This window comes from Zea mays, chromosome 4 (assembly GCF_902167145.1).
Source record: "Zea mays cultivar B73 chromosome 4, Zm-B73-REFERENCE-NAM-5.0, whole genome shotgun sequence".
NCBI classification, from domain to species: Eukaryota; Viridiplantae; Streptophyta; class Magnoliopsida; order Poales; family Poaceae; genus Zea; species Zea mays.
This window is the reverse complement of record NC_050099.1, coordinates 175,339,671-175,350,857: the sequence shown is the minus strand read 5'-3', so window position 1 is coordinate 175,350,857 and position 11,187 is coordinate 175,339,671. Positions and strand designations below refer to the sequence as shown.

At 48.2% G+C, this 11,187-nt stretch overlaps 1 pseudogene; it reads left to right on the top strand.

Annotated features, from left to right (window-relative positions):
* Positions 1-388: 388 nt before the first annotated feature.
* On the top strand, positions 389-10,975 carry LOC109945585 (cyclin-dependent kinases regulatory subunit 1-like; annotated as a pseudogene).
* The last annotated feature ends 212 nt before the right edge of the window (positions 10,976-11,187 follow it).

The following is an 11,187-nucleotide window of genomic DNA, read 5'->3' as shown; positions in this document are numbered from 1 at the left end:
ACTAATTATTATTAACTATCTCGGTAATTAAGAATAGTGAAGTAATTATTATCTCTACTAATCCTTAAGACGATAGTGTAGACCAGGCACAACCATGCCCCCGCCTGTATCCCAACCGTCCGATTGCGTCCATCCCCACCGTCCGATCCCACTCCCGCTACCGCAGCCGCCCCCACTTCCATCCCCGACACTTCTTCCCCGCGCGGCCGCCCCCACCTCCTTCCCCGCGCAACGCGTAACCACCCGCGCCTCCGCCTCCTTCCCCGCGCAGCCGCCTTCTTCCCCGCGCAGCCCCCCCCCCCCCCACGCAGCCGCTCCCACCTCGTTCCCCACGCAGCCACCCCCGTATCTGCTCTGTGCGTGTTAATAGTATCTGCTCTGTGCGTGTGATGGGGAAAACCGCATCCGCTCCAAGGTACTACGAGCGTCGCCTCCCCTCTTCTCCCCACCCCCCAACTCCTTCGGTTTCTCGTATTCTCCGCGACTCCATGACTCCGCGAAACGTCCCTTTGTGAATCGTGGATTTGTGCTGGTTTCTGTTCGATCCGGTAGGTGATTTTTCTGAAAATGTGGGAATCTTTCTATAGGGGAGTTGATCGAGAAGCGTTGGTGGACATGGGTCAAATCCAGTACTCCGAGAAGTACTTCGACGACACCTACGAGTACAGGTGAAAGGGAAATGTGCCCTTGGGCCATTTCTAAGTATTTTGGTGATTGAGTGCCAACACAAGTACTAAATGTGAATCTATGCCCATGGATGAACAAAGTGCAAATCAAGAGCTAAGGTATGTTTCTAAGTCTTAGTACATTGGTTTTATGTACTAATATACTTGTCTAAGTATCAGAAACAGGAAGAAGAAGAAAAGAGGAGAGTTGGCTGTGTACAGCCAAGAGGCTGTTTCGGTCTGGGGCACCGGACTGTCCGGTGGTGCACCGGACAGTGTCCGGTGCGCCAGGTTGCCTCGAGCGAAGTGGCCGCTCTCGGGAATTCGCCGACGACGTACGGCTAAAATTCACCGGACTGTCCGGTGTGCACCGAACTGTCCGGTGAGCCAACAGTCGGCCGGGCCAACGGTCGGCCGCGCGATCTGCGCGGGACACGTGGCCGAGCCAACGGTCGGAAGGGGGCACCGGACTGTCCGGTGTGCACCGGACATGTCCGGTGCGCCAACGGCTCCCGCATCTGCAACGGTCAACTGCGCTGTTTAAGGAAGGAAATCGGGCACCGGACAGTGTCCGGTGTGCACCGGACTGTCCGGTGCGCCCGACGACAGAAGGCAAAGATGGCCTTCCCGGTTTGTTCTCAACGGCTCCTAGCTGCCTTGGGGCTATAAAAGGGACCCCTAGGCGCATGGAGGAGGACACCAAGCATTCCTACAACATTCCTAAGCACCAAGACATCGATCTCACGCATTCGTTTCATTGTGATAGCATCTAGAGCTCTTGTGGAGTTGTGAACTCTTTGAGTTGTGTTGCGAGCTCTTGTTGCGACTTGTGTGCATGTTGTTGCTCTGATCTTTTGAAGTCTTGTGTGCGTTGCTCATTCCCCCTTTGCTCTGTGTTCTTTGTGAACTTCAATTGTAAGGGCGAGAGGCTCCAAGTTGTGGAGATTCCTCGCAAACGGGATTGAGAAAAAGCAAGCAAAACACCGTGGTATTCAAGTGGGTCTTTGGACCGCTTGAGAGGGGTTGATTGCAACCCTCGTCCGTTGGGACGCCACAACGTGGAGTAGGCAAGCGTTGGTCTTGGCCGAACCACAGGATAAACCACTGTGTCATCTCTGTGATTGATCTCTTATGGTATTGTGTTTTGTTGAGACTCCTTTCTAGCCACTTGGCATTTATTGTGCTAACACTTAACAAGTTTTTGTGGCTATAAGCTTAAGTTTTACAGGATCACCTATTCACCCCCCCTCTAGGTGCTCTCAATTGGTATCAGAGGAGTTCTCTTCAAGAAAGGGACTAACCGCCCGAAGAGATGGATCCTAAGGGGAAGGGAATCGTGATCAACGACAAGGAAAAGGAGTCCTTCGTCAACGAGCCAAAAGATGACAAATCCAACGACTCTGGCTCGGGCCACAGACGTAAAGATGGGAAGAAGAAGAAGACAAAACGTATCAAGGAGATCGTCTACTACGACAGCGACGAGTCTACTTCTTCCCACAAGGACGACGACTACAACAAACAAAAGACGGTTAACTCAAACTTCTCTTTTGATTATTCGCGCATTCCGCACAGCTCAAATGCTCATTTGCTCCCCATTCCACTTGGCAAGCCTCCTCACTTTGATGGAGAGGACTACGGATTTTGGAGTCACAAAATGCGTACACACCTATTTTCTCTCCATCCAAGCATTTGGGAGATTGTGGAAAGTGGAATGAAATTTGATAGCTCGGATAGTCCTTCATTTATTAATGAACAGATCCATAAAAATGCACAAGCTACTACTGTGTTGCTAGCCTCTTTGTGCAGGGACGAGTATCACAAAGTGAGCGGATTGGACAATGCCAAGCAGATTTGGGACACTCTCAAGATCTCTCATGAGGGGAATGATGTCACCTTACTCACCAAGATGGAGTTGGTGGAGGGCGAGCTCGGACGATTCGCGATGATAAGGGGCGAGGAGCCGACGCAAACATACAACCGGCTCAAGATCCTTATCAACAAAATAAGGAGCTACGGAAGCACGCGATGGACGGATCACGACGTCGTCCGCCTAATGCTAAGGTCATTTACCGTTCTTGATCCTCATCTCGTGAACAATATTCGTGAGAATCCCAGGTACACGAAGATGATGCCCGAGGAGGTACTCGGAAAATTTGTAAGCGGGCGGATGATGATCAAGGAGGCAAGATACGTGGACGACGCCTTGAATGGATCAATCAACGAGCCTCAACCCCTTGCTCTCAAGGCAACAAGAAGCAAGGAGGCGCTACCTAGCAGGGTGGCACAAATTGAGGCAGCCGGACTTAATGATGAAGAGATGGCCCTCATCATCAAAAGATTCAAGACGACGCTTAAAGGTCGCAAGGGACAGCCAAGCAAGAGCAAAGCCAAGGGGAAGCGTTCGTGCTTCAAATGCGGTAAGCTTGGTCATTTTATTGCTAACTGTCTCGACAATGATAGTGATCAGGACCAAGGGAACAAGAGGGAGAAGAAGAAGAATTATAAGAAGGCAAAGGGCGAGGCTCATCTTGGCAAGGAGTGGGATTCGGACTGCTCCTCGTCTGACTCCGACAATGAGGGACTCGCCGCCACTGCATTCAACAAGTCATCCCTCTTCCCCAACGAGCGTCACACTTGCCTCATGGCAAGAGAGAAGAAGGTAATCACTCGTAATGATGTCACTTATGATTCTTCTAGTGACGATGAATCTAGTGATGATGAAATAGATTACTCTAGTTTGTTCAAGGGATTAGATAGAAATAAAATTGATAAAATCAATGAATTGATTGATGCCTTGAATGAAAAGGATAGGCTTTTAGAAAAGCAAGAGGATTTGTTGTATGATGAACATGATAAGTTTGTAGAGGCACAAAAATCCTATGCTTTAGAAGTTAAAAGAAATGAAGTGCTTTCTAGTGATTTATCTTCTTGTCATGAAAACATTGCTACTTTAAAGAGTGTTAATGATGACTTAAATACCAAACTAGAAGTAGCTAGTAAATCAACATCCTGTGTAGAAATTGTTGAAACGTGCACTAGGTGTAAAGATCTTAATGTTGATGCTTGTAGTAAACATCTAGTTTCAATTTCTAAATTGAATGATGAAGTGGCTAGTCTTAATGCTCAACTTAAGGCTAGCAAAAGCGAATTTGATAAGCTAAAATTTGCAAGGGATGCCTACACGATTGGTAGACACCCCTCAATTAAGGATGGACTTGGCTTCAAAAGGGAAGCCAAGAACTTAACAAGCCATAAGGCTCCCATTCCCGCTAAGGAGAAAGGGAAGGCCCCTATGGCTACTAGTGCTAAAAAGAACCATGCCTTTTTGTATCATGATAGGAAAAATTCTAGAAATGCTTTTAGAAGTTATGATGCCTTTGATTCACATGCTTATGATTCTTATGCTATGACTGCTTCTAGTTCTCATGTTGTGCATGATAGAAAGGTTGGTAGAAGAAATGTTATTCACAATATGCCTAGGAGAAATGTTGTTAATGCTCATAGGAAAGTTCGTGGACCTTCTACAATTTATCATGCCCTAAATGCTTCCTTTGCTATTTGTAGAAAGGATAGGAAAATAGTTGCTAGGAAGTTAGGGGCAAAATGCAAGGGAGACAAAACTTGCATTTGGGTCCCTAAGGAAATTTGCACTAACCTTGTAGGACCCAACAAGAGTTGGGTACCTAAGTCCCAAGCCTAAATTTGTCTTGCAGGTTTATGCATCCGGGGGTTCAAGCTGGATTATTGATAGCGGATGCACAAACCATATGACGGGGGAGAAGAAGATGTTCACCTCCTACGTCAAGAATAAAGATTCCCAAGATTCAATTATATTCGGTGATGGGAATCAAGGCAAGGTAAAAGGGTTAGGTAAAATTGCAATTTCTAATGAGCACTCTATCTCTAATGTGTTTTTAGTAGAGTCTCTTGGATATAATTTGCTATCTGTTAGTCAATTATGCAACATGGGGTATGACTGTCTATTTACAAATGTAGATGTGTCTGTCTTTAGAAGAAGTGATGGTTCACTAGCTTTTAAGGGTGTATTAGACGGCAAACTTTATTTAGTTGATTTTGCAAAAGAAGAGGCCGGTCTAGATGCATGCTTAATAGCTAAGACTAGCATGGGCTGGCTGTGGCATCGCCGCTTAGCACATGTGGGGATGAAGAACCTTCACAAGCTTCTAAAGGGATAACATGTGATAGGTTTAACTAACGTGCAATTCGAAAAAGATAGACCTTGTGCAGCTTGTCAAGCAGGTAAACAAGTGGGAGGAGCGCATCACGGCAAGAATGTGATGACCACTTCAAGACCCCTGGAGCTGCTGCATATGGACCTCTTCGGACCTGTCGCCTATCTGAGCATAGGAGGGAGTAAGTATGGTTTAGTTATTGTTGATGACTTTTCCCGCTTCACTTGGGTGTTCTTTTTGCAGGATAAGTCTGAAACCCAAGGGACCCTCAAGCGCTTCCTCAGGAGAGCTCAAAATGAGTTTGAGCTCAAGGTGAAGAAGATAAGGAGCGACAATGGGTCCGAGTTCAAGAACCTTCAAGTGGAGGAGTTCCTTGAGGAGGAAGGGATCAAGCACGAGTTCTCCGCTCCCTACACACCACAGCAAAATGGTGTGGTAGAGAGGAAGAACAGGACTCTAATCGATATGGCGAGAACGATGCTTGGAGAATTCAAGACCCCCGAGTGTTTTTGGTCGGAAGCCGTGAACACGGCCTGCCACGCCATCAACAGGGTCTACCTTCACCGCCTCCTCAAGAAGACTTCGTATGAGCTACTAACCGGTAACAAACCCAATGTATCTTACTTTCGTGTATTTGGGAGCAAGTGCTACATTCTAGTAAAGAAGGGTAGAAATTCTAAGTTTGCTCCCAAAGCTGTAGAAGGGTTTTTGTTAGGTTATGACTCAAATACAAAGGCGTATAGAGTCTTCAACAAATCATCGGGTTTGGTTGAAGTCTCTAGCGACGTTGTATTTGATGAGACTAATGGCTCTCCAAGAGAGCAAGTTGTTGATTGTGATGATGTAGATGAAGAAGATGTTCCGACGGCCGCTATACGAACCATGGCGATTGGAGAAGTGCGGCCACAGGAACAAGATGAACGAGATCAACCTTCTTCCTCAACTATGGTGCATCCCCCAACCGAAGATGACGAACAGGTACCTCAAGTGGAGGCGCTTGATCAAGGGGAAGCACAAGATGATCAAGTGATGGAGGAAGAAGCGCAACCGGCACCTCCAACCCAAGTTCGAGCGATGATTCAAAGGGATCATCCCGTCGACCAAATTCTGGGTGATATTAGCAAGGGAGTAACTACTCGATCTCGATTAGTTAATTTTTGTGAGCATTACTCCTTTGTCTCTTCTATTGAGCCTTTCAGGGTAGAGGAGGCCTTGCTAGATCTGGATTGGGTATTGGCCATGCAGGAGGAACTCAACAACTTCAAGCGCAATGAAGTTTGGACACTGGTGCCTCGTCCCAAGCAAAATGTTGTGGGAACCAAGTGGGTGTTCCGCAACAAACAGGACGAGCACGGGGTGGTGACAAGGAACAAGGCTCGACTTGTGGCAAAAGGTTATGCCCAAGTCGCAGGTTTGGATTTCGAGGAGACTTTTGCTCCTGTGGCTAGGCTAGAATCAATTCGTATCTTGCTAGCATATGCCGCTCACCATTCTTTCAGGTTGTACCAAATGGATGTGAAGAGCGCTTTCCTCAATGGGCCGATCAAGGAGGAGGTGTACGTGGAGCAACCCCCTGGCTTCGAGGATGAACGGTACCCCGACCACGTGTGTAAGCTCTCTAAGGCGCTCTATGGACTTAAGCAAGCCCCAAGAGCATGGTATGAATGCCTTAGAGACTTTCTAATTGTTAATGCTTTCAAGGTTGGGAAAGCCGATCCAACTCTTTTTACAAAGACATGTGATGGTGACTTGTTTGTGTGCCAAATTTATGTCGATGACATAATATTTGGTTCTACTAACCAAAAGTCTTGTGAAGAGTTCAGCAGGGTGATGACGCAGAAATTCGAGATGTCGATGATGGGCGAGTTGAACTACTTCCTTGGGTTCCAAGTGAAGCAACTCAAGGACGGCACCTTCATCTCCCAAACAAAGTACACGCAAGATCTGCTAAAGCGGTTTGGGATGAAGGACGCCAAGCCCGCAAAGACTCCGATGGGGACCGACGGACACACCGACCTCAACAAAGGAGGTAAGTCCGTTGATCAAAAAGCATACCGGTCAATGATAGGTTCTTTGCTTTACTTATGTGCTAGTAGACCGGATATTATGCTTAGCGTATGCATGTGTGCTAGATTTCAATCCGATCCTAAGGAGTGTCACTTAGTGGCGGTGAAGCGAATTCTTAGATATTTGGTTGCTACGCCTTGCTTCGGGCTCTGGTATCCAAAGGGGTCTACCTTTGACTTAGTTGGATACTCAGACTCCGACTATGCTGGATGTAAGGTCGATAGGAAGAGTACATCGGTGACGTGCCAATTCTTAGGAAGGTCCCTGGTGTCATGGAACTCTAAGAAACAAACCTCCGTTGCCCTATCCACCGCTGAGGCCGAGTATGTTGCCGCAGGTCAGTGTTGCGCGCAACTGCTTTGGATGAGGCAAACCCTCCGGGACTTTGGCTACAATCTGAGCAAAGTCCCACTCCTATGTGATAATGAGAGTGCTATCCGCATGGCGGAGAATCCTGTTGAGCACAGCCGCACAAAGCACATAGACATCCGGCATCACTTTTTGAGAGACCACCAGCAAAAGGGAGATATCGAAGTGTTTCATGTTAGCACCGAGAACCAGCTAGCCGATATCTTCACTAAGCCTCTAGATGAGAAGACCTTTTGCAGGTTGCGCAGTGAGCTAAATGTCTTAGATTCGCGGAACCTGGATTGAATTGTAGCATACATGTATTTATGCTTTTGATCATGTTCCTTTTTGCATTTTGTTGCTTATTATGGTGCTCAAGTTGTACAAACACTCCCTGGACCTCACAAGTCCGTTGCAAAGTGATGCACATGTTTAGGGGGAGATGTGTTACAACTTGACCCTTTGAGACTAACCATGTGCTTGAGTTGATGACTTAGTCTCGAAGGAGGATTGAAAGGGAAAAGGTGGACTTGGACCATGAAAGACTTCCACTGCACTCCGATGAGAGGGTAACTTATTCCAAGTTCATCTCATGAAATCTTATTGCCATTTGCTCTTAATTGAAGACTTTGGTGAGGCAATGGGGTTAAAGGGCCAAGATTGATCCCGTTTTGGTGCTTGATGCCAAAGGGGGAGAAAATAAAGGCCAAAGTGAAAAATGGATCAGCTACCACTTGAGAGATTTTGAAAATAGTAGAATAGAGTGTTTTGTGTTGACAAAACTCTTTTATTGTCTCTCTTGTCAAAAGTTGGCTTCTTGTGGGGAGAAGTATTGATTATGGGAAATAGGGGGAGTTTTTGAAATCTTTGATCAATCTCTTTTGTAATGACTCTCTTTATGCTTCAACATGTGTGTGTGACTTAGAGATAGAGATTTGAGTTTGATTTACAAAAACAAACCAAGTGGTGGCATAGAGTGATCCATATATGTTGAATCAAAATAAATTTGAGTTTTATTTGAAGTGATATTGCACTTGTTCTAGTTGCTTCATGTTGTGTTGGCATAAATCACCAAAAAGGGGGAGATTGAAAGGGAAATGTGCCCTTGGGCCATTTCTAAGTATTTTGGTGATTGAGTGCCAACACAAGTACTTAAATGTGAATCTATGCCCATGGATGAACAAAGTGCAAATCAAGAGCTAAGGTATGTTTCTAAGTCTTAGTACATTGGTTTTATGTACTAATATACTTGTCTAAGTATCAGAAACAGGAAGAAGAAGAAAAGAGGAGAGTTGGCTGTGTACAGCCAAGAGGCTGTTTCGGTCTGGGGCACCGGACTGTCCGGTGGTGCACCGGACAGTGTCCGGTGGTGCACCGGACAGTGTCCGGTGCGCCAGGTTGCCTCGAGCGAAGTGGCCGCTCTCGGGAATTCGCCGACGACGTACGGCTAAAATTCACCGGACTGTCCGGTGTGCACCGGACTGTCCGGTGTGCACCGGACTGTCCGGTGAGCCAACGGTCGGCCGGGCCAACGGTCGGCCGCGCGATCTGCGCGGGACACGTGGCCGAGCCAACGGTCGGAAGGGGGCACCGGACTGTCCGGTGTGCACCGGACATGTCCGGTGCGCCAACGGCTCCCGCATCTGCAACAGTCAACTGCGCTGTTTAAGGAAGGAAATCGGGCACCGGACAGTGTCCGGTGTGCACCGGACTGTCCGGTGCGCCCGACGACAGAAGGCAAAGATGGCCTTCCCGGTTTGTTCTCAACGGCTCCTAGCTGCCTTGGGGCTATAAAAGGGACCCCTAGGCGCATGGAGGAGGACACCAAGCATTCCTACAACATTCCTAAGCACCAAGACATCGATCTCACGCATTCGTTTCATTGTGATAGCATCTAGAGCTCTTGTGGAGTTGTGAACTCTTTGAGTTGTGTTGCGAGCTCTTGTTGCGACTTGTGTGCGTGTTGTTGCTCTGATCTTTTGAAGTCTTGTGTGCGTTGCTCATTCCCCCTTTGCTCTGTGTTCTTTGTGAACTTCAATTGTAAGGGCGAGAGGCTCCAAGTTGTGGAGATTCCTCGCAAACGGGATTGAGAAAAAGCAAGCAAAACACCGTGGTATTCAAGTGGGTCTTTGGACCGCTTGAGAGGGGTTGATTGCAACCCTCGTCCGTTGGGACGCCACAACGTGGAGTAGGCAAGCGTTGGTCTTGGCCGAACCACGGGATAAACCACTGTGTCATCTCTGTGATTGATCTCTTATGGTATTGTGTTTTGTTGAGACTCCTTTCTAGCCACTTGGCATTTATTGTGCTAACACTTAACAAGTTTTTGTGGCTATAAGCTTAAGTTTTACAGGATCACCTATTCACCCCCCCCCTCTAGGTGCTCTCAACAGGTAAGCACGAAACCCTCGCCGCCACGATGTGCACCTTTTCCCATATCTTCCGTCCGCTGTGGGTGGCAAAACCCTAACCCCTTTTTTCCGCCTCCTCAAGAACCGCCTCCTATCTGAGGTAAACGCCTGCAGTTCCACCTGCATTTCTATTGATTGCGTTATTGCCCTGTTGGTTTGGTTATCTGATGCCTAGATGATTTTTTGGTGTGGGGATTTTCCCCTTCTCTTCTTTGCAGAACGAGTGGCGCGCGATCGGAGTGCAGTAGAGCCGCGGGTGGGTGCACTACGCGATCCACCGCCCGGAGCCGCACATCATGTTGTTCCCCCACGCCCCCGCCTCCTTCCCAGCGCAGCCGCCTTCTTCCCCGCGCAGCCCCCCCCCCCCCCCCGCGCAGCCGCTCCCACCTCGTTCCCCGCGCAACGCGCAACCACCCGCGCCCCCGCCTCCTTCCCCGCGCAGCCGCCCCCGTATCTGCTCTGTGCGTGTTAATATTATCTGCTCTGTGCGTGTGATGGGGAAAACCGCATCCGCTCCAAGGTACTACGAGCGTCGCCTCCCCTCTTCTCCCCACCCCCAACTCCTTCGGTTTCTCGTATTCTCCGCGACTCCATGACTCCGCGAAACGTCCCTTTGTGAATCGTGGATTTGTGCTGGTTTCTGTTCGATCCGGTAGGTGATTTTCTGAAAATCTGGGAATCTTTCTATAGGGGAGTTGATCGAGAAGCGTTGGTGGACATGGGTCAAATCCAGTACTCCGAGAAGTACTTCGACGACACCTACGAGTACAGGTAAGCACGAAACCCTCGACGCCACGATGTGCACCTTTTCTCGTATCTTCCGTCCGCTGTGGGTGGCAAAACCCTAACCCTTTTTTCCGCCTCCTCAAGAACCGCCTCCTATCTGAGGTAAACGCCTGCAGTTCCACCTGCATTTCTATTGATTGCGTTATTGCCCTGTTGGTTTGGTTATCTGATGCCTAGATGATTTTTTGGTGTGGGGATTTTCCCCCTTCTCTTCCTTGCAGAACGAGTGGCGCGCGATCGGAGTGCAGTAGAGTCGCGGGTGGGTGCACTACGCGATCCACCGCCCGGAGCCGCACATCATGTTGTTCCCCCGCCGGATCAACTACCAGCAGCAGGAGGAGGCGGCTGTCGCGCAGATGCTGGCCAAGTGAGCCCCCGGTGGCCAGTGCGGCGACCAGGAATGTTTAAAACCCTAACCCCCTTTCCATCTCTAAAAGGGGCGTCGTTGTTCTGTTGATCAATTCCTCTATGTTGTTAGTTGGAAACTTCGGGTGTAGTTGGTCGATTTGCTGGTGTGTGCCTTGTGTTCGTGGAAATTCCTGTGAAGGAACTGTCATGTGTTAGCCTGTTACCGTGCCCATTTTTTAATACTATGTGTTGACTGTGATCAAGATGGCACTCCTGCAGTGATTATATTTAATCTGTTCAACGTGATCTTTGTAATGGTGTGATCTGGTTAGTAGCACTGATATCATGTTTAATCTGTTATGTGTGATG